Raw genomic sequence first — 26,243 nt, forward strand, 5'->3', positions numbered from 1 at the left:
CCTTCATCAGGTCATCAGCACTCCACTGTTCAAAAATGTGATCCCTCCCTTAGATTGGAATGTTTTGGCTTTAGCATCTCAACACTTGTTCATGTTGTGCCTCTCTTTGGCAGAGAGAGGAATAACTTAGTGCCTGGCAATTTCTTTCTGTAGAGGCTCTCGGATTCAAGGATTCACATCACCTCCCACCCTGCTTTTTAATGAAGTGAATTCTCAGGTACTGTAATTCCTCCTCTGTAAGGGCCTTTCTCCAGTCCTTGACAGGCTTTGGCTTTCCTTTCCTTTTTTTTCTTTTTTTCTTTTTTTTTTTTTTTCCTTACTTACAATTCTGTTGTCATTTTGTTGATGTCTGCTGTACTCTAGCAGTCTGCTTTCAAGGGCTGAGGTAAAATTTCCTTCCTACATCTCCACTTACTGAAGAGCAACTAAATAAGCCTTTTTTTCCCTTGTTCTTGTTCAATGACTTATCACAGCTATTGCATCCATGCTGTCTTCTCAGACATATACTGCGCATTTGAGTTCGTGACAAGAGAACCCAAGATTCTTTGTTGACACTATTTACTACTCATCAGGAGCTGTTTTGTTGGAAAATTTTATCACCTTTAATAGAATAAAATGGGAAGCCAGCCCTTGGACCTCTGCAAGACTCCCTAATTCTCTGTCCTCATGCAACAGAGACTCCCCATGGAGCAGTACATTTTAAGAAGAGATCCTGAGTTTAATCTAGGTAACTTTTCTCTCTAGTGTTGTTTTTGGCTTGTTTGAGGGTTTTTGTTTATTTATCATATGTTTTTCAACTCTGCTAAGTCACATGCCTTAGCAATGTGTATACCGATAAAACAAACACATGTAAATGTCTTTAGTAATCAGACTTTCAGTCTCATGACAGTTTTTGGGCAGTTAAACAAATGCTTTGGCATGCTAAAATGTATTTGCCTGCTACTCAGGGACTACTGGGAGAATTAATTACTTAATAGGCTAGATTAAATCAGACATGGCTCTTTTGAAACAAAAATCTTCTCCGAGGTCGGCCAGACACGGTTTCCCCCTCCTCTCCACAGGCAGTGCCGCTTTCTGTGTTAGAGCACTCTGAGCACAGCCTGTGACAGGAGGGCACTAAGTCGATCTGTATAAACCATCATTTAATAGGCCACAAAACCCGGGCTGCAGAGCAGTTGTCAGAGCAGAGATTCGGCTTTTCCACAGTGCTGCTGGAGCACACCTCGCCGGGCCGAGGCGGGCAGGCGGCTCCAAAATACCCGTGTGGAATCAACAAACAGCACCGAGTCGGGGTGACGTAAAGAGGAAGCCAACTCCATTACCGGCCTCCAAGTCGCGGGGAGTTTTGCCGGCGCCGGTGAGAGGACGGAGCCGTAACCGGGTCCGTGTGCGGGGACCGGCGGGGTCCCGGCGGGGCTTCAGCACCGCGGACAGCGCCCGCCGCCGCACGCGTGACCGGCGCGAGTGTCACCGGCCCCGGGTGTCACCGGTGACTGTCACCGGCCCCGAGTGTCACCGGCGACTGTCACCGGCCCCGCGGGTATCACCTGCCCGCTCCCGCCTCCCTCGCTGTTTCCCTTCTGTTCGCATTCTGTCCCCCTCCTGCAGCGTCCCGACCTTCCCGCGGCGTGTTCCGTGCGGTCACCTGTAGCGAGAGCTGTCGCTTCGCTCAGGCCACCGGGATCCCTCCTGTCACTCCGTTTTCCCCGTTTCCAATCAATCCCGCGCCGTCAGCTCCGCGGCCCCCGCCTCCTCCCCGCCGCGGAGTGCCCCGTAAACACGGGGCCGAGCCGGGCCGGCCCGGGGGATGCTGAAGCGGGCTGGGGTCCCCCCGTGGCCCGGAGGAGCCGGAGCGCTGCTCCCTTTGCGAGCGGGGCACAAACCCGGCTCCGTCTGCTGGCGGGGGCGCCGCGCCGCGCTCCCCGCGGGGCTCCGGGCAGACCTTCAGCCCTTCCCCGGGCTCGCCGCTGGTCCCCCGCACCCCGAGGGGCTCCGAGGGCTCCCCGCACCCCGTTCCCTCCCCTCCCCTCCCCAGGAGCGGGCACTCACCCGGCGGTGCTGCGGGGGCGGCCGCGCTGCTGCAGCCGGCGGGGCGGGGGGGCAGCGCCGGCACCGGCGACACCGGCGACACCAGCGACACCAGCGACACCAGCGACCCCGCTGCCGGCCGCGCAGCAGGGCGGAGGGAGGGGGCAGGGATGGATGGATGGATGGAGGGAGGGAGGGAGGGAAGGAAGGAGGGAGGGAGGGAGGGAGGGCGCTGCAGCTCCTCAATTATTCAGCGCTTCCCCTCCCCGCCTGCCGCATGTGACCGCCGGCAATACCCACGGGCCGTGCTGGCCCCGGGAGAGCTCCCTGCAGCCCCCATGGCCACGTCCCCTCCCTGCGAGTCCTCCCTGCCTGTCCCAGTGTCCTGAGGGCTGCGGGTGGCCTCCCCCAAACTGTCTGACTGATGACAAATAAGTGTCCTGGCTGCCTCCTCCCGCGCAGGGCTTTCGTCACCCCTGGGACAGAGTGTAGGGAATCTCGTTTTTGTTTTCTCCTTGAACTGTGAGATTTGGGTGTTAATGCTGTAATCCCGGAACAGGCAGAATTAGGACCAAAATAATGCCTCATGCATTGCAGCATGCTGTGCTGTCCAGCTCTCTGCACAGCTCGGCTGGGAGGAGTTAGGTATCAGGTGCAGGATATATTTAATATTTTATATCTGTAGCTACTTTAGAGGATAGCTGGAATTCGTGATCAAGAATATTCCCTTTTGCAGTTTTGTTTCTCAGTTTCTGGTTTGGTTTGCTCTAGAAACACTCCCTGTCTGTATCTGTATTGTACCATTTTGACATCAAATCCAAACTGGGTTCATCTCCAGTGATGCCTGGTGAGGATCTGGTTTCAGCCTCTGTTATGGTTTCACTCTATAGCTTCTAACAGGACCTATACCCAAAGAGGGCTGTGTATGCAGAGGAGAGAGACCTTTCATCCTCCAAAAACTGAAACAAATGTCTGCTGATAAAAGTTAAAGGGATCTTTCTGTGCAACCAGTTCAATTCAGAAGCCAATGTTTGCCTAACATTGACTGACCCTGACAGGAGCATCCATGGCAGTGACCTTCTGGGGGCATGCAGACAGTGACATTGCACAGATAAACACAGACAGGATGGGGGTTGGACTAGGTGACCTTTATCCTTCCAGCCCAAACTATTCTATGATTCTATACCCATGATCCTGTTGTTGGCTAGGAGAGTGGACCACACGCCATCTCCAATTTCCTTTCCAGCCTTGACTTCTGTGGCAGATTTTGTGTCTTTCCAGATGAGTGCCATAATCTTTCCAGTTTCTCACTGGAATCCTTCCTCTCTCCAGCATAGCTTTTCCTTCCTCTCTTCCCTCTCTCACAGGAGTCTCCTTGCAGTCCCTCTCTTCCCAAACAGGCACAGAAAAGGTCTCTCCCAGGTTGCTGCTGGCCAGCAGAAGGTGTCATCACAGGATGACAGGATGCTCTGTTCCCTTCCTGCCACTCTGGCCAACACACATCACATCATACAGCACAGAGCCAAAGTGCAGTCAGCTGATTGCCCTCCTCACAACCAGCAGTTTTGAAACCCTGTTTTTATTCTTTTCCTTATTCTTTGATTTCCTGAAAGCAGTACTCAGAGCTTCAGCTGCTCTCCTGTCCTTGTCTGTGGTCCCCATGATTCCCTTTGGTTGTTGTTTCTCTTCACATCCACTGGCTTCCCCCAGCTGCTTTACTCAGCCCCTGGACACTGGATAGAGCTGTGGATGGCAGAGATCAGGAGCTTCCCTTGGATTGCATCTGTGCAAAAGAGAAAACCTTCTCCATTTGTTATTCTCTCTTGTTTTGCATCACTTTAAAGACCGTGGTGAGCTCCAGCTGACAGCACCACCAGCTTTTTGTACTCACACCAAACTCCTTGGTGTTTGCAAAGAGTGTGAGAAAAAGGGACATGGGGTGGTGTGTTTCTGAAAGGACTGGCAGTGTGGCCAAGATTTAGGGGGGATTTGTCTATGTGCGTTCAGAATAATTTGATTAATATTTATCAATTGGGGCTGGTGTACCAGAGCACAGGCAGTTGGGTTGGTAGCAGCAGTGGGGTTTGTGTGTCCTCAATCCTCGATACTGCCCCCATCTTCCACCTTCCCTCTATGGCTCAGAGATCTTTCTCCAGAGGACTTTGCTATTTAGTAGCTTTCCAGACCCTGTTTTATCCCAGCCTTAATCTCCTTTTTGTAAGTTTTCTTCTGTTTTATCCAGTGGCATCTGCTGTTATCTACACACAACAACCTGACACCACCTTGAGTAATAAATGTCGCAAACGTTTTGTCTGAGGATCACTTAAGCTCTTTCTCATTAATCTTTACCCTGTTCTCATGAGTTGTAACTTCCAATCTTGCAGGAATTGAATCTTGAATTTTTAGAGCTACCCCTCTAATGTTTCTGTCTGGGTTGATCAAATGTAGATGAGGAACTGAATGAGGACAAGTTACTCTCTCAAGTCCCATCAGTGATGTCACCCTCAGATTAAGGTAAAACTTTCCACAGCTGCCAAGCACATGATGGTGAATTTGCTGTAGAATTTTCTCTGTTCCCATGAACTGTCCAATTTCTAGACCAAGCTAATTTCTGCCCACTTTTCTGTAGTAAGTGGCTATCTGACTGGTCACTTAAATACTTAATCCTATTTGAATTTGACCAAGGCCTTGGCCTCAGTAACACCTTGTAGCAGGGATCTCCACCAGCTGCAGTCTCATTATCTTCGCTATTTTTCTTCTCAGCATCAAATTCGGCCATTCCAATTTTGTGGGACATAATTTCCTTTTTTTCTTACTCTAAATACAGAGAGAAAAAGCCAGAAAAAGCTGCCCTATTGACTTTCTTTCTTACTGTTATTAAAATGTTTGTTTACCTCTCATAATCCCCTCATACTTGTCTCATCTGTGACTAATTAATCATGCCATTTAAAAACCACAGTTCCTGCTTTTCTGGGTTATCTCTTTGTCTGCACAGCTTTGTATTAAAACAGTCAATATCTCTTGGCCTGCTGACCCTAGATTCTTCTAGGGCTTCCAGCATCCTCACCTTATGGGCCCTCTCTCCCTCCATGAAATCTCCTCAGAGAGGAAAGGCTCATCTCTAATTCCATTAGTTTGATGAGTTTTCCTCAGTGCTGTTTCTCAAAATGTTTTGACATCATCAAAACTGACTAATGGAATGCTCAAAACAAACTTGGGTTCCCCTTGGATTTACATCAGAATCCCAACGTGTGTGCTTGGTCACCCCAAAACATTTGTGTTGGTCTTTCTTACAAAAGTGCAGTGATTTGAGTTATGTTTCCAAAGGAAAAAAAAACCAAACCTATTTGAAACTAAGAGGGAGAAGGTGCAGCACCTTTCCTGTGCCATTTGTGTGTCTGTGTGTGCTGGCTGCCCTCCCTCCTGTTAGATGAGTGGGGCTGAGGGCACAGCACATCTCACTCCTGTCATTTAGTGAAGGTGGCTGGAGAGTGTCAGCTGTCTGTTAGGAATCACTGATATTTCATAGAAAAGCACTTCTGCAAGCACCAGGCTGCACAGGGGCATCACAGAAAGCAGCCACTGGGGTGTAGTGATGGGAGCTGGTTCCTCTCCAGCTGCTTGCTCTGCATGTCCCATGGCTCATGTCCATGGCTCTGACAAGTGCTCTCTCTTTGATTTGGTCTGTAGCATCTCCCAGGACAGCAGCATCTCTCAGACATCCACTGCAGAGCTCAGCTGACAGTGTCTCTGAGCAGAGACCAGGTGGAGCCCTGCAGAAGCCCTGTTTTTTTAGAAACATTGCCAGGATGCTTGGCCTCTCTTTTTCTTCCTTTTGCATCAGTTGGAACCTCAGGGAGTACCTACAGGGGTCAGAGTGATGGAGGCATCCATGTAGGAGGATAAGAAGAAGGATTAATCTTGCAGTCTCATCTGATGACTAGTGCCACGATGAATACCAGCATGAGGAAGGGCAGTCCTGTTATTAAAGCCTTGACTCAGGACTTATAAACTTATAAAACCTCACTTGAGTTACTGGCTCTGCAATAGGAGTCCTGGATGAGTTTCAGAGTTCTCTGTATCCTAGTCACCTGAAATTACATTAGAAGTATTGCCCAGTCTCAGGGAATGGGCTGTAATTTCTTTTGGTGAAGGATTGTCTCAACTTTCTTTATGAGATCTCAGTGGGGCTGTTCAGCTGGGGGAATTCACTTGCAATTAGCTGGACAGGTGAAAAAAAGTGCCTGGAGTGGTGAGCTCCTCCCTGACCCCATGAGCTCTTATCCTGAAGCACAGGGACTGCAGCCCAGCAGGGGATGAGCCCAGCTCTCACAGTGTACCCTCTTCATTTTTTAAATTACTTGTCTGTAGTGGAACTGGCCATGGGTTTAATTTATGCTTAGGGCACTGGAAAGGATTATTCTGAGATTTTTCTGCATTGCTAAGAGGCATCTTGGACAGGTTGAAAGGAAACACCCACATGGATGTTTCTCATAAACCCATATCAAGTGCTTCCCTCCGCATCAGTGGTGCATGGGCATTAACAGAAATGGATAAAATCCCAGCAGAGCAAACCCTGGGAGTGCTTTGCCATTTGATGTTATCCAGCTAAAATTTCTCCCAGCCCCTTTGTTTCTTGCTCTGTGTCATCCATGCTAGATTGGGCAGAGAAGATGGGTAATGCATCCATCAGACACATTGGCTGTTCAGAGACACACGGGGTGTTGGAGCATTAAATAAATCCCTTTCAAATCCCTATGCAAACACACAGTCCAAGCCTGGCTCCAGCAAGAGCTGTGTCCTCTCCCCTGGCTGGAAGCTGTCACTGGTGCATGCAAGAGAAGTTTTTTTGGTTGTGCCACCTCCATCCCCCAAGGGGAGCATGGAGACAGCAGCCTTGAGCTCAGGCACAGACACAGGAAGAACCGTGTGATGGGGCTGGGGGATGTGTGGGGTGGAGACCCCTTGGGGACACCCCACCTTTGGGGCTGCAGTCCCCAGTGGGGCTGCCCTTCCTGCCCTGGGACAGGGGCTGCAGAGCAGACTAGCCCCGGGGGGAGGCTGGATAAAGCAGCTGCCAGCGAGAGGGGATTAAATGATTCAGTGTTTGGAGGCTGCTGCCTTATTTAAAGGACCACACACTATTTTTTTTTCTTGTTCAGAGGAGTCTGTTTTTAACAATCAAACCAGACAGAAGTCTTTTTTTGTTGCCTTCTCAGCTTCTTCATCTCATGGGTTAATATGAATGTTTTGGGCCACTGTGTAGCTGCTAAGTAGGACCCATTCATCCAGGTCTCACCATGTATGCTGTGATGATTATGGATTAATCAAGTGATACTTGATCAGTTCCTGCTGTCCTGCAGTGGGTTTAGCTCATCTAGATTTTGATTAAAGTCACAGGCTGAAGCTGATGTCAGGATTTGATCTTAGTTGTCTGTTCTGAGAGTAACAAAGTAATAACAGCACAAAGATGATACCAGAGCAGGGACATTTAGTGAATCCGTCTGGAGATCATAAAAAGACTGTGAGTCTGGGTATAGAGTTGTCACAGGGCAAATCTCTGTCTTAGGCATGTCTGGCTCCCCTTGGATGCTCTCCAGAAAAGCCTGATGTCTCTCAGCCCCCCAAAACCTACCAGCCATGCTGAGTTTGATGGGATGGGATGGAGCCTGCACCTGCTGACACTGACTTGTCTGCTGGTTCAGTGCTCAGTCCAGGGTGGTGGGTCCTGGTGTTTGCCACCTGCCATGTGCCCTGTAAAGAGGTGCCTCAAGCTGAGAGGATTGCTTGGCTTAGCTGGTTACTCATCTCAGTAAAGCTGTGGTTCTAGCAGGAGCCACATGCGCTGCTTTTAGGCTGAAAATCACTCTCATCAGTAAAGAGCTTAGAGATCTTGTTTTTACTTTGCTGTAAGGGCAGGTGCTGTAAATGGTTTTGTTAACAGTGTGGGAATGCTTTGAGGACAAGGCTTTGGCAAGGGGACACAGCCTGGTGCACCTACAGTGAGCAGGGGACAGGGGAGATGTGCTGCCACAGGGCTTATTCACAGAATCACAGAATAATTTGTGTTGGAAGAGACCTTAAACACCACCTCATTCCAGCCCCCTGCCATGGACAGGAACACCTTCCACCAGACCAGGTTGCTCCAAGCCCCATCCAGCCTGGCTTTAAACAATTCAAGGGAGTTCTGGGAGGCTGCTGAGGGCTGACCTGCTCTGCTGTGGTGCTGCACACACCAGACTGGTTTTGATCACTGTTTCCCCCTGCTGCCTCTCGTGGCACCTACCTTGGACTCATTTCAGTTCCCCATCACCTGTACCTTGTTTCAGATGGCTGGGAGAGCCAGGCTCTGCATCAAGGGCTGGGGAACACCCATGAGCTGCTTGTCCCCAGGGTGATACACTATGGTGACAGGTCCAGCTTAGTCTCTGCTGGGCTGTCCACACACAGGAGAAGCTGTTTGTGATGTCCTCAGTCCCAGCAGGGTTACCCACAGTATTTGTTTTGGGTTCACACACAAAAGGTCGCTCGCTCCTGCTGAGAACGCCAGGTTAAATCAGTGGTCTGCAGAGAATTTTTGCATTTACTTGCCAAGTTGGACCCAGAGACTGAACTGTTTCTGTTAGGAGAAAAAATAAAACATTTTTTTCTGGGGAAGGAAAATAGAAAGGTATGTGAATGCTTCCTGAGCATCATAGCTGGCTGTGTGATTTATCCCTCTTGCTAATAATGATGGACAGGGCTTTGCCCATCCCAGGGTTTGATGAGAGGCTGCTGTTTGTGTGAGTGCATTTGCTTTGCATGCAAATAAGAGGGTTTATTGTCTGTTGTTTGTTTTTCACAAAAGTGCAGCTTTTTGTGTGCTCAGAATAACCACTGCTGTCCCAGGAGCAGGCCTTGCAGGAAAGGGAAGGTTTATAAACATCCCAGGGTTTGGAGCTCAGCAGCATCAGCTCTTCAGCAGGAGAGCACTGCACATCTGCTCTGAAACACACAGCACTGCAGAGCAAAAGAGGACAGTATTGATCTGATAGTTTGTTGTCATTGACATTTCTATTGATCTACTCTTCCCCAATGATTTCTTACTGCTAAAGCCCAAGGCCAGTGCTGGGAAGGGTCAGCACTGAGCCTTATCCAGATGTGCACCATAGTGCAGTTTTCCTTGGATTAAACACAGTTTCTAGTTGAAGCTCAGCCAAGGTATTTCAGCTGGGCCATTCCAGGTCTGTTCAACCTGATTTTGCATGTCAGCTGAAGGACGAGGAGCCAAAGCCTACACCTCTGAAGTCACAGTGGATTTAATATCCTAATGCAGCCTTGGCTGAGTGCTGCTTGAAAGAGCAGAGCAGCATGGATTGAATTACCTGCAGCATATTAGTTGAAATCTATTCATGACCTGCAGGGGCTGGTGCAGCTCAGCTTTCAGGGCAGGTTGATAAGATCATAGTCTGGGGTAGCAGTTTTAGGTTTAATTTGGCATTCATTGTATCATTATCAGTGATCAGGGTCCTGGCTCGCTTACAGGATCTCAGGTGTGGCTGCCCCATCCCCTGGCTTTGGTGCAGTGACTTGCTGTGTGTCAGGTCCCTGGCACAGGTCCCACGACCTGGACAACCATCCCTAACTGACCTTTTGTTGGTTCACAGGGAGATGCTGTCCCTACCCCAAAGCAGCATTAAAACCAATGCAGAAGAGGGAACAGGTACCAGATGGCCTCTTTAGGAAACAAAGATTGGACTTCCAATAGTTTGTGTATCTTCTACTAACTTAAAATAGCTCCTTTCTGTTTGTTGAGGCAAACAAGACAAGACATTAATATGCACATCCCAGCAGTAAATATATTTCAAGCAAGCTTCTGTAGAGCTGGAGGAGGATATTAGGACAGCATGTTTTTCATCATTGATGTGCCAGCTAGCATGCAAAAGACTCACAGTGCAGGAAAAGGAATGGAAAATTGAGGGAAAAACAAGTTTTTCACAGAAAAAAACCCTGTCAATCCAGAATGCAAAGCAAATACTGTTTTCTTTTCTGGTTCTGTGAGATCTGATGCTAAAAGTACATGTTTGATGAATTGATTCTGAAGTGGGCCACGTATAGACATGATGTAGCTCTTAAAATCAGGTGGAATGCAAATAAATAAAATGCTGCTTGCATTGACCTGTTCTGCTGCCTTTTTTCTTTTTTTAATTTATTGTTATTTCCCTGGCCCTTGATGTTGTGCATTTATAAAGACAGGCTTTTAGAAATTACATCTCATGGAAAAATCCACTGGGCTTTTCCACTGAGGATTTAATGGCTTTTATGAAAAGATTTACCTAATGTGAGGTGATGTTTTCAGTCTCATGAAACCAGCAGTGAGCAGAGCTGGAAATGAGAGCTGAAGCAGGAGTTGGTGCCATCCCTTCTGTGCAGGGCACAAGGGAAAATGAAAGGGTTTGCTTTGTTTTATGCTTTTGGGTACAGTAAAGTAGATTTCAATTTAAAAACAATGAGGAGTGAATGAACAATTTCTTAATGTATCCAGTCAGCAGAAGAGAAACAACCACATCAATTAGGAAAGCCAGATTAATCTCAGGGTGTGTCCTCACTGCCCACATAAAGCATGGAGAGCCCAGCTTCTGCTCAAACACACCCTGATAAACCCAGGCACTGACTGATCTATATTTACTTTCTTGATTTATGAGAGCACAGGCCAGCAGGGACTCTGAAGCAGATGATTCAGTCATGTTTCTCCTGGCTTATACAACTCCTGGTTAGGAAAGGCTGAACCAGGGGAGGGGGCGAGGGAAAACCCCCTCCTTGCACCCACTCCAGCTCCTCCAGAGGGATGTGACCCTTCATGGTCCTCACCACCCAGGGCTGGAGATGGCATTTACATCCTGGATGCACCCTTATCTCATGTGGGTGCTGTGTTTGACTTTCTCTGTGAAATACACAGCATTTGAGCTGCATTTTGATGACCTGCATGGAATCACAAGCCAGGGCTGTGTGCTCACTGCTGTGCTGCAGGGCAAGGGGATGAGCCACAGCTCCATGGGCTCTCTGGGGACCACAGGGACCAGCAGCTCCAGCCATGCTGGGGGCTTGGCACAGTGGGCAAAGCTAATGAGAGGTAGCTGTTAACCAAACAGGAGCAGGAGAAAACCAGCACACAAACCTAAGCAGCAGAGCACTACAAAGGGAAGGAGGAGAAACCCTCTGTGCAGAGTTCATCATTGCTGTCTTTTACATTCACAGCACCACAACTAATTAAAAAATGCTAATGCTTCAGTGTTTTCCCACCAGCCTAATAAAAAATGGTTTTAATCCCCATTTCTCATTGCCATTCCATTTGTGCTGGTGCTGGGCTGATGAGTGCAGCACTGAGGAATGGCTTCTGGATATTTCCCACAGGGAAGGATCAAGCTGAGTGACCAGGGACAAAGCTGCACTGGGACTTTTGAGAATGGTAGCCAGTGGCTGCTGACCCAGAAGCTGCTCCTGTGTGGTGGCACTGGTCACCCCAGGGGTCAGTGGGGACCTGCCTGCACAGGAGCAGCCCTGCAGGAGGAGCAGGAGCACTGGTGTCAGAGGAAGGGATCAAGCCCAAGATCTATGTTTTAAGGAGAAATTTAAATTAGTCTTCTGTTAACAATTGTATTGTGCTGATACAGGATTATTTCTAGTTTGAGATCTGAATGGAAAATTGGCCACTGATTTTAGCATTACAGAATTTCCTGAGGTGCTTTTATTACACAAATAGGACTAAGAAAATTGTGCATAATGAAATTCTGCTGTAGGACAGGGCATATTGTAGTATGAAACAGTTATTTAACCACCACCACCCCACACTAATGTGTGTATAAATAGGCTTCACCCAGCTTGAGTTCCCACTTTCCCATTCACTGGGGAGCACGAGCTGCCTGATGCTCTGTGCCACACACAGTGCCTGACACCACCAGCTCCTTAAATACATTACAGATGGGCACGCCTGCAGGCAATTTAAATCCTCTTGTGCCCACACCAAATCACAAAGTCAATTTATCCTGGGCTTTTATGGAGTTTCTAGTATTCAAGCATATGGGAGGGGACTCAGGAAGATGTGGTTTGCTGGGTGTTCCATTCTTTCCAGTGCCCACTCTGGAAATAGCAGTCTAGGAATGTAATTTTCCTTTTCCTGCTGGGCATTGGTCTGGAGGTGTGCTGTGCTTCAGCAGAGTTGCTGTGGAGCATCACTGGCCACTGCTGGGTGACTTATCCCTTGTCTCTCTCCACCAGCTGGTGTTTGGAAAGGTGGATAATAAACAAGGAGCATTGGCTTTGACAATATGCCTGTTTTCCTTTTTATTTTCTAAGCAAGAAACCCCAGTGATTTGTTGACACAGAACAAGTAACAGTTCATTTGCAACTCCCCAAATTAAGCTAAATTATTCTGAATAAATTAAACATTAAAACAGCATCTGAGCAAACCTAGTCTCCTGATGGAGTTTAGTCCTGCTTGGAAATGGAGATGTTCAGCCTAATGGGTTCCTCAAAGGTTACCAATGTCAGCCCATACCCACCCTCAAATTCCTTACCTGTGAGATTTATCCAAGCCTAACCTCCTTTTTTTTCCCTTTCTTTCTTTTTTTTTTTTTTTTTTTTTTTTTTTTTTTTTGGCTTTTCCATGACTTACAAGGTATTATTTCCTGCTGGCAGCTGGATTGTCTGAGTATTTCCCAGTCAGAGCATGCTCACAAGTGGAATTTCACCAGTGGGTCTCATCACAGAGCAGCATGGCCCTGGACTGATGAAAACAGACAAGCACTTAAATTGAAGAATTGTTTGACATTGTGCAGTTAAAGGAAATGTTCTTCCTTATGATAATTAATGATTCTTGAAGGCAGGGGATGGGCAGCCCAGGGTGCTGCTGGCCAGGGAGAGGAGCAGACAGGGGAACACATCACTGGCTCTTCTCTGCAAGAAAAGCAGTGGATAATGGAAATCTGGGGGAAGTAAAGAAATTCCCAACATTAAAGCTAAAATCTAGAGCCATCTTAGGAATCTCTAAGGAAATTTGTGATTTTTCCTCGGGTAGGAAGGATCACTGGGTAATACAGCTGTCAGTGGGTGCCGAGTGGCCAAATCTGGCAGCAGAGACAGTGCTTAAATCAGAGCTGGATTTGCCTGCTTGTTCTGCTTTATTGGTGCCCTTCCCTGACTTTTCCCCCTGTTGAGGTTGTAATTTCTGTCAAAACGTAACTGCAGAGCTCTGCATTTAAATCCCGTGTAATTACAGTCCTCGGGAACTCGGTCATCCCCTGCATCAGCCATCATCCCTGTCCCCCCTGCCCCGGCAGCAGCAGATTGAAGAGCTGTCACAGAAGGCGGCTGGGAGGGGTGTCTTGCTCCCCTCAGAGCCCTTTCTTGTCCCCCCTGCTGTCATTTTCAGAGCTCTGACTCGAGGTTGGCTGCCACGGGGACAACCTCGTCCCCAGCATCCCGTCCTGGGGCAGGGAGGGACACGAGAGCCAGCCCAGTGCCACCTTCAAAGCAGCTGTGACTCAGCCCTGTCCGGGGCTCTTTGTGGCTCGGAGGAGGATGAGTCACGGCAGACACAGGCTCAGCAGGCAGCGATCAGCTGATGGCCTCGCAAATCGGCTCAGCTGAGCTGATCCACGCTGGTGGAGGGTCCTACCCACAGCATCCCATCCACCCACTGCATCCCATCCTACCCACAGCATCCCACCCACCCACTGCATCCCACCCACCCAGAGCATCCCATCCACCCAGAGCATCCCATCCTACCCACTGCATCCCACCCACCCAGCGCATCCCATCCTACCCACTGCATCCCACCCACCCAGAGCATCCCATCCACCCAGAGCATCCCATCCTACCCACTGCATCCCACCCACCCAGAGCATCCCATCCTACCCACAGCATCCCCTCCTACCCACCCACATCCCAGCCTATCCACTGCATCCCATCCCACCCACAGCATCCCACCCACCCATCTCCCAAAGGTGTGGGGCAGCTGATCTGAGGTACAATTATCAAAGCAATTGTGATGGAGATAAATGGGGGGGGGAGGGGAAGAGGAAAAAAAAAAAAATGAAAGTCTTCCTGTTCCATTTAAAGATTTAGGAAAAGCAGTTTTCTGTTAATAGTTCTCAGTACACACCAGTGGTATGTCTGGTGTCCTCCTTGTCCAGCAGTGTGGTAAGTGTGGGCTTGGGAGGGCTTGCAGCAAATTTCTTCTTCTGTTCTTTAGTTCAAAATGTCTTGCATTAGAATAAGAAAACACTACCTATAAAACTTATTTTCTTTGTAAGGATGAGGATGGCAGTCAGAATGCAGAGAAAACCAAGTAAAAAATAATATTTCTGGCAGCTGTTTTGAAGGAGATTCCTGCTTTTATTTTTTTTATCCATTTGTCACTGTTGCTTTCCATTTTCTTCAATGTGTTTAGTCCACACACTTGTCAGTTTTCCTTGCTCTTTCAGCTGGGTTCTGTGTTTTCCTTCCCATCCTCTAAATCACGTCAGTTTGCTGCATCCCATGGGTGATGCAGCTCAGAGTCAATAATCCTCTCCTGGAGAAATTGCTTCTGGTAGGCTGCAGACCTGACTGAACTAAAGACACCCACAGAGTGGGCTCATGGCTCCCTGTACAGGAGATGGGGTCTGACTCAGAAGGCTGTCACCAATTAAAAAATTGTTTTTGTTTTGTTTTGCTTTGTTTTGGGTTTTTTGGTATTAATATTGAAGCAGGTTGGTTGTCAAATGTGCTGTTTGATGCTGATGGGAAGCAGCCTCAGTCCTGTTGCCCTCCTGAACTGAAAACCAAGAGATTCTTACATGAAGGAAATACAAGGACAGAGTGGAACCATTGAAAAATATCAGTATGGATACAACAGGTTGCAATCATTGTGTAACATGGGATATAAAATGGCTTCATATATATCTGCTACTAGTGGTAACTCTTGTCACCCATCTACCCGAAGAACCTTATATAAAAACTATGTTATTACAGAACAGACTGCAAAGGGGCACCTCTCTCAACCAAAATAGGCCAATTTGTCATGGTGATAAACATTCCTGTTTGGTTGTGTGGACAGTAATGAGCCAACCCAAACTTTTCATCACAACAATACTAAAGATGGAAAATAATTTTTAGATGAGATGAATTTCAGCTGTTACTCAGGTTTTGGTGGATGACTTTTGTGGTAGCCACAGAAGACCTTACAAAAGAATGTTGCAAGCACAACTGTTGGCTTTTTGAACAAGGACAAAAGTTTAAAATACATGGCAGAGAATTAATAAAAACAAACCAAGAGTGGTCCTGCTGTCAAGTGTCCATTGCACACCAGAGAGAGCCCATGGCAAATGCAGCACTTTGCTGGCACAGTGCTCTTGTTGGGTCTGGACATTCTTGTCCAAAGCTCAGAAAAATCAAGCAGCCTCTACAGAGTTCCTTGACCTTGGAGTTAGGCAGGATGTAAAATAAGGAGGATACAGACAGCAATTACTTGTTTTGAAAAAGTTATGCAAATTATGTTAAAATACACTATTTAAAATATTAGCTCTGGCAGAGAGATTGTTGGAGTTTCGGTCAAGGGGAGCAAATATTCAATAAATTACAAAGTCAGTAGCTGGCTCTGTAACAATTGCTTTGTAAGCAAATGTTGGCTTTTGTGGTCAGTGTGAAATGTGCTGGGGAAGGGATCCAGCCCAGCAGCTTTCTCAGGGTAGACATTGCCATCATCAAATCCATCTGAAGGAATGGCTCAAATTTGCTCTTTTGCTGGCACTCAGGAACTTCACAAAGATTTACCAACTCTTTTTATAATTTTCTGTAGAGATGAGGGTTTTCCTAGAAGAGACTGTGGTTCATATGTAAATGCAGGAGAAAAACTGAGCAGAGCCCCCCATGCCAGTCCAGCACCAACATGAGCAAGAGTTAACTTGTATTTGTATTTTAAAATTAAAAGTCATGTCTAGTCCAAGAAGTAATTTTTTTCCCTTTTTTTTTTTGTTGTTTTTTAATGCTGGAAATACCCATCTACTTGATGCTTTCAAGGCAAAGTATATAGTAATATTTCTTTTGTTATCTATCTGGTAAATCTGCAGTGCTATTATTCACTATGGCTTTGTCTCCACAGGAAAAAAAGAGACTATAGACTACAAGGAGGAGCTGACAAAGAGAGATCAGTTTTTGGCAGTGCAAATAATCCTTAATAGCAATATAAAATTTAAAAAATAAAGGATGGCTAGACAGTGGTAATTTCTTCTGTATGGAAGGGCGGTGTTGTTTTTGTTTTAATTCTCCTCCCAGCTTCAGCATTTCCAGAAAACTGAACAGTTTCTTAAAACTTATGTTATTCCTGGTCTCCCACCTGGGCACTCAGTGGATGAGCTAAAAGGAGAGCTCTAAACAGTGAGGGTGAGGTATACCCTAGAAATGTGTGAAATGCTTTTTGGGCATGCAAAATCATGGATTTTGGATCTGGATGTATATTTTCCACTGCCCCATGGGAGGCTGATCCTTGGAAATCATGTGATTCAGATGGAAATGAAGGAAAGAGAAGCAATAAGTACAGACTGGAATGGAAAAATAATAACTTCTGGGTTTGGGTTTGTTTATTTAATTATCTCATTGATTGATGAATCTGATAAAGTGGCATTTTGACATCTGTGCTTGCCTTTTCCCCCAAACTGAATACACCTGTTCCCTGGAGCTGCCAGGGAGCTCCAGGCCTTCTCCAGTGGCCAAAGCAATCAGAGCTTTCATTCCATCCAGATGAGGCAGGAAAAAGTGGTTGGCCAAAACTCTGGGGATGGCACTTCTGAGGGCTGAACCTGACCCCAGACCTTCAGGTTTGTGCCACCATCTTCATATTGCCACCCCTTCATTATGAGCTTTTTACTTAGGGGGCTGTGAAGATGAACTCAGGAAAGCAAATTAGACATTAAAGGTTTTACTTCTCTTTTCAAATTATTGAAATGACATTGGAGTGGGAGGCATTAGTCTTACACTGCTGAAGAACATTGAATTTGATTAGTCCCTGCCCTGTTTTTTTTGTTTTGGTTTGTTTTTTTTTCCTCAGAAAATATCTATTTCTCTTGCAGAAACATTTTATTTGCAGGGTGTAATAGCAGAGCAGTGGGATGTGCTCTGTCCCCATTTTCAGATTTTGTATTATGGAGAACAATTTTGTTGCTTTTTCTTGTCTGGATATTTAGCATTCACCTTCCTCTGTGATTTTTGCCACTGAACATTTCTCATTTCTGTGTTTTTCAGCTGAGCATTTCTCATTTTACACAGGCAGATAGTGATAGGACAAGGGGAAATGGTTTTAAACCAAAAGAGGAGAGATTTAGCTTTAATGTTAGGGAGAAATTCCTTATTCAGAGGGTGGTGAAGCCCTGGCAGAGAAGTTGAGGAGGGGCTGGGGAGACACTGGCACCTCCCAGTCTGATTGCACAGCCTGCTGTGGATCCCCAAGTGGGTTTCCCCTGTCCCTTTCCAAAAGGTGGAGGAGACTGTGAATCAAGACAGCTTGGTGAGAGTCTGCTCTGTTTAACTGGGGGAAGATGTGGAGGAGAAGAGCTCGTCCATCACTGCTCCCAAGAGCAAAATATAATGATACAGAATTTCTCCTGGAGATATTGCTAAGCTGAGAACCCATCACTCACCCACTGTCTCTCCCTGCAGTTATTTTTCTTCTATTGAGTGAACAGAAAAAAAACCAAACCCAACAACAACAACAAAAAAATTCTTTCTCGTCTAAAGCAATTGCTTTACTTCCCATCCCTGTTCAGTCCTGTGCTCAATGAATCCCTCAGGCTGTCAGGGCTGTGCTGAGTCCCCTTTTGCAGGTAAAGGGCCCTGCTGGGTAGCACTGGAGATGGAGCCTCATATATAACCACAGATTTGGAACAGGAGGGCTGGGTGATGTTTTTCCAGGATGACTTTGAGTAAAATGTCTGTGTGCTTCTCATAGTCTTCGCAGGAGTAAATAAATGCAGAAAGACTGTAGTGGAAACCAAGAAATGTTTATGGAGTGGCTGGAAGCAAGGCAGGGGTTTGCAGATGGGAAACTGTCAGTGATATCTGAGTGCTGGAAAGTGGCACAGGACTGGCAGATGGCAGAAGGCATTTTACAAAACACTTTGCTGTCCTAATCACTCTCTTTGCAGTCTATTGGACTCCAGTCAGAGACACCTTTGGGGCATGGACTTAATATTCTGAAATAATAATGCAAATTTAGTGATAGTAATAGTTTTGTTAGAAACAACCACCACTTTCCTTTTGAGCTGTTAGGATGGAATATTTAACTGCCTTGCTATTTTCTCCTGGAGTTATGTTTTTTCCTGACAGTGCAGTTATTTATTTTCTTTATTCTTCTTTTTCTATTTTACATTGTGAAAGACCTGACTGATTTCAATTCAGAATATCCCAGGCCTTGCAAGCTCTGCTGATGCTGGGGAGGACCAGGCTGCACCCTGCCCCACTTGGTGCACACACAAAGCTGTTGTTGAATGCTTGTAACAGCACCATGCTGTGCTGTGCTAGGATTGTTCTGGAGGTTGGTAAAATAACTCTGAGTTTGTGAGAGGAATGAAGAACTCTAAAGCACTTGAAAAAGTGAAGGAGGAGAGAATAAACCTTTTCCTCATAACTAACAGCCTCAGCATGGGGTCAGGAATTATTACTCATGGTTCACCCAGCCCACTGTTCAATAATGTCTTTTCTTTCTCCCCTCTAAGTTTGAAAAGAGCTGGGTGTAGATGAGATTCTGGTTTTATTGCTGAAGTTGCAGCACAGGCTGTGTGATCCTGTGGTGGTGTCTGGGGGTGAGGGATTGAGCTGCTTCTCCTCATGGCACAGAGCTGCCTTTGCTGCTGGGAGCGTGGGGAAGCATGTCAGCTTTGGCAAATTGGGGTTTTGAGCCCCTTGTTTTCCATGGATGTTTCCCTGTCTCCATCCTCTGTGCTGCTGGCCTCCTTTCCCATTTTCCTTTGTCAGCCTTCCAAGTCCCTGTGGGATGTGCAGGCAGTGCCACGCACAGGGCACGTCCCACGGGCTGTGTGGGAGGGCAGGAGCTCATGTGAAGCCATGGATGAGCATTTAGTTCATCTGCACACAATTTCCAACCTCTCTGCTCTGGCTGCAGCTGTGTTTCCAGGTTCAATATCTACGGGAACTGGGAAACAGCTCAGTATCCAAGAAAAATCCAATTGACTGTACAATAGCCTGGAAATTGTTCTTTGATCAAGCAGCACTTTCATATCACCATAAACAGTGTAGAAACACAAACTAGGTTACAGTATGGCTTTTTTTTTTTTCCATTGTTCCATTTAATTTGATAGTCTTTCCTTGGGTATGTGAGTGCTTCCTGCCTCTCTCTCCCTGACCGTGAAACACAGATGGTGCAGTGCTGCCTGAATTACACAGACAAGAAAAGGTATTCAACTTTTTTTTAAAAAATTCATTTCAAGCAATAGAGAAGAAAAGACATCCTCAGAGTTTTGGAGACATCCTTTAGCATAAGGCTTGGCCTGGAGAAGGGAAGGACTGGACAGAGAGGATAAACACCAGAGGAATGGTGCTCAATGGAGGTTACTGTGCAAAACACAGCTCAGGTTCCATGTTCAGGGCTTCCCTTGGCTTTGTTGTGAGACCACTGGAGCAAGCAGCAAAAACTTTGAAATAATTGACCTAAATGAGGAGTGCTCCCTTGAAGAGGACAGTGTGCCCTTGAGGGAGGGTGGCTCCTGAGCCATGAGCACGAAGCTGGTGGTGAGCCCAAGCGTCCCCCTGGCTCTGGCTTTGGCTGTCCTTCCCCTCCTTCCAGAGCAGGGTCTCTCTGTTCAGACTCCAGTATAAATTTCCATTGCAGTACAAGCAATACAAAGCCATATTAAGGAAATTGAATATGGCATTAGTCATTCTCTAGGCAAGAGCCCTGCCTGAGGAGGAGGAGAAAAGCAGAGTAAGGCATCACACCAAGGTTTCTGTGCTGTGCCAAGGCAGCCAGAGCCCAGACCTCCCTCACTGCTGCTCAGGGGCAGCAATATGTTCAGTACTGAGCATATTTCACAACATTGGTCTGTCAATAGTGTCAATTCATCCTGTTCTCTTAATAATTCTCCTCACTCTTATCCATGAGGGATTAAGTGAAGAAATACAGTAATGCAGTGGATTGTCTGAGGATTATCCAGGTTTTCCTATCAGCTGTATCAGGAAGGCATTATAAATGGAAAACTCAAGTTCAAGCTTCCAACATTAATCCAAAGAGTGTCGTGTTCTGCTGAGTTCAGGAGCCTTGGGTGTGTTTTACTTTGGGATTCCCTGAGAGTTTCTGTGATAAAGGACTTTGCACACCAGCAAAAAGTGTTGACCCAAGCTGGAGTTTGAGGCTGCATTTTGCTCGTGTTCAAGGGCTCTGGGGTCTCCTTTCCAGGTGCAGGAGGTCATTCCTTGACACCATTCAGTTCTTAGAGATGTCCATGGCACTCCCCCCATGGTGCACATGGGATGGGTCATGGGATGAGATGGGATCATGGTGCAGCAGGATGGGTCAATGCTCCCCACAGGAGATTTTCACAAAACTTTTTGTTCTGCAGATTGGGAGAGTTAAGCATTATGGACATGAATCCTCCTGTGCCAGCTGGCCAGTATCTGAGAGAATGCTCCCAAACCTATCTAATTTATTAGCAGAGAGGAATTAGCCTGATGGAATTGATGGTTTTATTTCTGGGACTGAAGCGTCTTTCAAGATTTGGTCATTTGGAGGTGATGAATCTTTGCCTCAATAAAGGCTTCTGGATTTGACCCAAAGTAAATTAGTTCAGATGAGTCAAAAAGCTAGGAAAACAAAAAAGCTCAGAGGGGCCCATACAAACCATAAGTTGTGTATGAAGAGTTATGAAAGCAACTTCTTTATTGCCCTTTTTTTTGGTGTTCCAGGAAATACTTTAGGCAAATAATGTGAGAATAAAGGAAATATTTTTGTCAACAGAAAATCCTTAGATAGTTTCAAAAGGGTAACCCTGGTAATAAATTTGTTGAAGTTATGTTCTGCCTTGTGCAGAAACTGCTGACTGTTTTGTATAGTGCTTAAACTTGATTATTCCATGTCTTGCAACTCTAATCACCTTTGAGTGTTAATGTATGTGAGTTAGGGAAAGGATTAAAATTATCATTGGGAGTAAAATGTGTTCTTTCTGATCAAGCATAAAATTAGTTTTCTCTTGGGGAAAGCCTAGTTGAACTGTTGTTTACAGAGTGTTTTTCAGAATTGGGGCATTGATTGCTTTGGTTCAGATTTAATTTTTTTTTAAAAAGGAAAATATTTGTCATATGTTTGGGACCACTGTTGTTTTGTTTGCTGACAGAGATGTTGCTTGCTGCAAGATAACACCAAGTTATCACAGGGTTTCCTTTCCACTGTTGTTTAACTTATAATGGATGACCCTTTCCAGGTAGGGAATGGCTTTCCCCACTAGGGAAGATGAGAAACTGTGTGATTCAAAAAATTGAATTTAAACAAGGCAGTTGTTGTCCAGGCAGCATAGAGGAAAGCAGGAACACACATAAACCAGGGGCATGAGAAGCAGGATCACAGGAACAGACTGGCTGTGCCCAAGGGAAATGCCAAGGCACAGTAAGAAATCACTGTTTTAACCCCTCTGCCTCTGCTGTGTTTGTGTGAATAAGTGAGTCAGGCTTTGTACAGAAGAGATTGTGTGCTGTCAGTCCATTTTCTGAAATTAGAAAATCCATGGGGAAGAGTCAAAGCCAGTAAACGATCCTTAGGAAGATGCCTGTTTCATTTCATTCAAATGACCTTCACATTAGATTTTAGCAGCTGGGCTATGACCACAACAATCAATTGGAAGCTGAGTCACAGGTACTTGAATCACTCCATGAGTCATGTCTAAGCCAAGATATTTGTGTGAAGATCCCTGGGGTTCCTGAGCAGATGTCTGGGGCAGGTGAGGTGCATTGTCCCCATGAAGTGCTTCCATCCCTTGCTGCTGAGGAGGACCTGGGTAGATCTCAGACCTGGCAGGAGCCCTTCAGGCAGCCACATCTTGTCATGCTATGATGTGAAGCCACCCTGAAGCTGGTGGGCTTGGCAGTGTTAGATTAGGTTGGACTCAGTGATCCTCGAATTCTAGCCTAGGGGATTCCATGAGTCTACATCACAGAATCATCTACATCTGCTCTTTGCCCAAGCAGAGATGGATCTGCTGATAGGGCTGGGGGGATTCCTTGGGGCAAACTGTGCTGAAGTCCAGGGATCACCTAGGCAGTGGCAAAGCACTGCTGAAGGACCAGCAGAGTACAGACACCTGCCCTTCCAAATTCTCTGACAATGGCACATTTTCCAGCTGCTGCTCTCAGTAAATTCCCAGCTGATCACACTTGTGATCTACAACAGCTCTGTTAATTCCTGATTTTGGATCTGTGCCCTGGCTCAGCGGGCAGTGATTAGGTGTAGCCTGGCAAGAGTGTGTGCCAGCAGCATTAGTGGCTGCTGCTTGGCTACAGCAGGGAATGGAGAGTTCTCACAATGGGCTTTGAAACTTTATACTAAAATTTAATGTCTAGAAAATAAGTGGTTTGCAATTTTAATTCAAATAAGTTCCAACAGGTAATGTTTGTGTTGTGTGGTAAGGCTGAGCCTTCAAGTAGATGAATGTTTTAGTGACAGCTAGAAAAGATTCAGAGCCTAGAGGCTGATTAATCTATCATCCAGAGCAGAGACCATCACTTCTGTGAGTGGGTCTGTGAGCATCCTGCACTCAAAGACTGTAGGAATATGTAATTTGTGTCAAATCTACTGGTTGGAGCTGCTGGGCATTTGTGTAACATTGCTGTAAGAGAGGGAAATGCTCAGAACATTTATGGATGAGCCACAGGTCTTACAGCAATGAGGAACTGAACATCCTCATCATCCTCCAAGTGCACCATCATGTCCCTTTCTGTTCATTTAGAAATCTTTTACGAGTTCAGGTGGTCACCTGAGCCCATGGGTTGCCATGTGAGCCATTTGCTTTGGTGCTAGATTTAGTCTGCAGCGCTCAGGAATAGGTGATCCACCACAGGGTTCAGTCAGCGCAAACCCAAGGGCTGCTCTGCAGTGTCAGCATCATTAAACTCCATGGTAGCACCTAAATCTGCTCCAAACAACCCCAAATAAACATTTTTCCCGTATGAGTGAGGGGTTACAGCTTACAGCTTTGCTTTATGGGCACTGTCCTGTCTTCCAGTTCTTTGTGCTTTTTTAATCTAGAGTTAACCAAATTATTCAAAGGGTGGAGGAGACTTGCCAGGCATAACACTATTGGTTTAATTTCCTTCTGTGGAAGTGTAATCACTTCTCTACTCATTTTGCTTTAAAAATTATTTCCATTTTCTCTTCCTGAAAAAAAATACATATTTTTGAGGACATGAGAGGACAATTAAAGGACACTGCAAGGCCACAACGATGTCACATATGGGCTTTGTGAGCCATTTGCAATGGAAACATCTGAGACAGCATTAGATTGGCCTTCCAGGGGCTAAACTGCATTTCCAGGGGCTAAACTGCACTTCCAGGGCTTGATGTAGTTCCAGCTACAAGTAATTCTCTTCTGCCTGTCATCAGAGCAGTCAGGTTTTAATTGAAATTCATGTCATGCAAGGCTGGACATGGTGTGTAACACCAAATAATGGGACTTAGCTCTTATTTTGTAACTTCAGAAAAAAAATTCCTAGTTATAATTTCTGGCAAAGAAACTTGAAATGTGACTCAGGATGGTGGGTCTGTGTGGATTGTGGGCACTGCAAATCTCACTTCTGAGAGGGTGAGCTGCTCTTCTCATCCCCAGGAGAAACTCAGAGAAAACCATGAGGGCACCCCTGTCTGCATTTAAATGTCTTTTTTCTTTCATCCACCTCTGGTCTGTGCAGAGCTGGCTGCTGGGAGGAGTTGAGGCTTGCCAAGGGTTAGGCAACATGCACTGAATTCCTGCTGAAGCTCTCAAAGCAGGCATGAAGAAGGCTGGAAGGCTGAGCTGCCTCTGCTGTTAAAGTTGAAGTTGCCTCCTACACAAAGTGATTTAAGTCCTCACTCCTCCAGACTTTCAGCTGTGGAGTAAATAAGTGGTGTAGCTCAGCACACAGTGGAGAACAACATTGAATTTAATACTCCCAATACTTTCAAACAAGAAAAATTTCCACAGAAGTCACTCAAATTGTAGATTAATTAGAAACAAAGATCTTAAAATACACCGATGACATTTAATTCAAGAGGGAGTTTCTGCAGTTCAGTTTACTGGAAGCCATGCAAATATATTGTGGTGTGGGATGTAGTTTCACAGTGAAGCAGCTTGAGATTCAGCTTTCTGATGACCTGTCTCCACTGCTACTGATGTGGAGGGTGTGCAGATTGTTTCAGCCCTCTAACCAAAGTGCTTTCACTGGCTGGAGTCTCTGCTCCCCAGGACAGGGACAAACACCTGCTTCCACCCTCCCAGCACTTGCCTGATGGCCAGAGCATCAGCAGAAACGACTCCCCTGTGCAAAATGCCCTGCATCACCCAAAGAAAGACTGGGTTTTTTCCCAGATCTGACTTTCCCTGCTCTCTTATTTCTTTTTTTTTTCCAACTCCAGAACTCCCAGAGCTGCTGCAATCCCCATCACCTTTACAGGAGATGTTGAACCCTGTCTCTGCCTTCACCTGCAACAGGCTGGGGTATCTAGGAGCATCACAAGTGTAAAGATGGGAGAGAGCCTCTGGCAGTACTAAGGGATGCCCCTTTAGCAAAACCCAAAATGCAAACCCTTTGGAGAAAGATGGAAATTATTAGATCCACTGGTTTTGATCCTTGAGCTCTTGTATCTGGAGCTCAAATTCTGCAGCTTTGGGAAGAATGAGTTTTGCACAGTCTCTGATAAGCTGGAGGTCTGACACCTTGTAAGTTAGAGGTGACAAATGCCATGTCCAGCTGAAATCCCCTGGGACACAGGTAACCACCCTCAAATCCACCCCTCACCACCCTCATTCAGCCAGGACATCAGGGTTACAGCTCTTACACATCCAAAGCATTATGTCTTCTCTTGAAAACTGACTCTCCAGAAAATAAACCAGGCCATTCATCCCAACCTTCTGGCACTGTCTCCAAATGCAAATACCAGGTTGCACAGCCTGCTCTTCTCAGCACTGCATGCTCCAAACTGGGAGGCTTTTTGTGTGCAATGCCTCCTGCAGCTGGCATGTCCCCATTTTGTACTAGACAAACACTGACAGCTTTATTTCTTGTTTGTTCGGTGGCAAAGATCCTCAACATCCTGGTTTGAATTGAGTATTGTGGTTCTTCACTAGCAGAAATGTAAATAACAAAGAAATTTCATGTATTTTAATTACCTGAAGGCGTCTGTTTTAATCTGGTAAATCCTCTTATGTGATAAAAGTAATGTTGCTATGGGAACCCTATCTAACAGGAAAGGTAGCACCAGTCTGCCTGTAAATAATTAGGAAACTGATGCAGGGAAGTGGTTTTTCAGTCACTTGGCACAGATCTGGCTTTACAGTGGAAGTTTAGACCTGTGTTTTGGTTTTATAGGTATGAGTGAAAGAGGCAGAGGTCTAACTGGGAAGATCCCATTCAGGCATCTTGGAAGGGTCAGCAAATGTTTATTTCTCACAAATATTCACCAAAATACAGAATGCATTTGCATACTGTGACACTCTCATCAGTGTTTATTAAGTGTTTTGCTCAGTAATGTGTGAGGTCCTCTCTGGAGTGAGACACTCAATGAAATAATTCCTCAAAGGCAAATTCTCCCCAGTAATTTCCTGGTGCTTCTCTGCACTGGTGCCCAGGAGCAGAACCAGCTCTGGGGTCCCCTCTGTGTCCCCAGCAGAGGCTGGTGTGGCACCAGCTCCTGCCATGGTTTTGGCTGGAATGGGCAGGGGAGGGGTGCAGGAGCTGGATATGATCCTGATCATCTTTAAATCACCAAATCTCTGCTTTGTGCAGAGCCTCCAAGGACAGCAGTGCTGCCCACATGGGTGAGTGCCTGCTGGTGGGTCCCTCAGGGCAGGACACCATCCTGTGTCTCCCCTGCCCCATCCCACAGCTGGCATTTGTGCCAGAGCTGTGCAGTAAAAGGGTTTATTCATTTACCAAGAGGATGTGCTGATAAGAGCCCTGTCATTACAGGCAATAAAGCAATAATGGCAATATGGTTCAATATA

At 46.2% G+C, this 26,243-nt stretch overlaps 1 protein-coding gene across 1 annotated transcript in view; it reads right to left on the minus strand.

The window, feature by feature from the left end:
• Positions 1-2,185, minus strand: part of SLC7A14 (solute carrier family 7 member 14) — a 30,670-nt gene extending 28,485 nt beyond the window's left edge. The window contains exon 1 of the mRNA XM_056499119.1: positions 2,050-2,185. The gene's annotated coding sequence lies outside the window, so the exon portion shown is untranslated. The remainder of the gene's footprint in view (positions 1-2,049) is intronic.
• Between the last annotated feature and the right edge of the window lie 24,058 nt (positions 2,186-26,243).

Source organism: Oenanthe melanoleuca, chromosome 9, assembly GCF_029582105.1.
Source record: "Oenanthe melanoleuca isolate GR-GAL-2019-014 chromosome 9, OMel1.0, whole genome shotgun sequence".
NCBI classification, from domain to species: Eukaryota; Metazoa; Chordata; class Aves; order Passeriformes; family Muscicapidae; genus Oenanthe; species Oenanthe melanoleuca.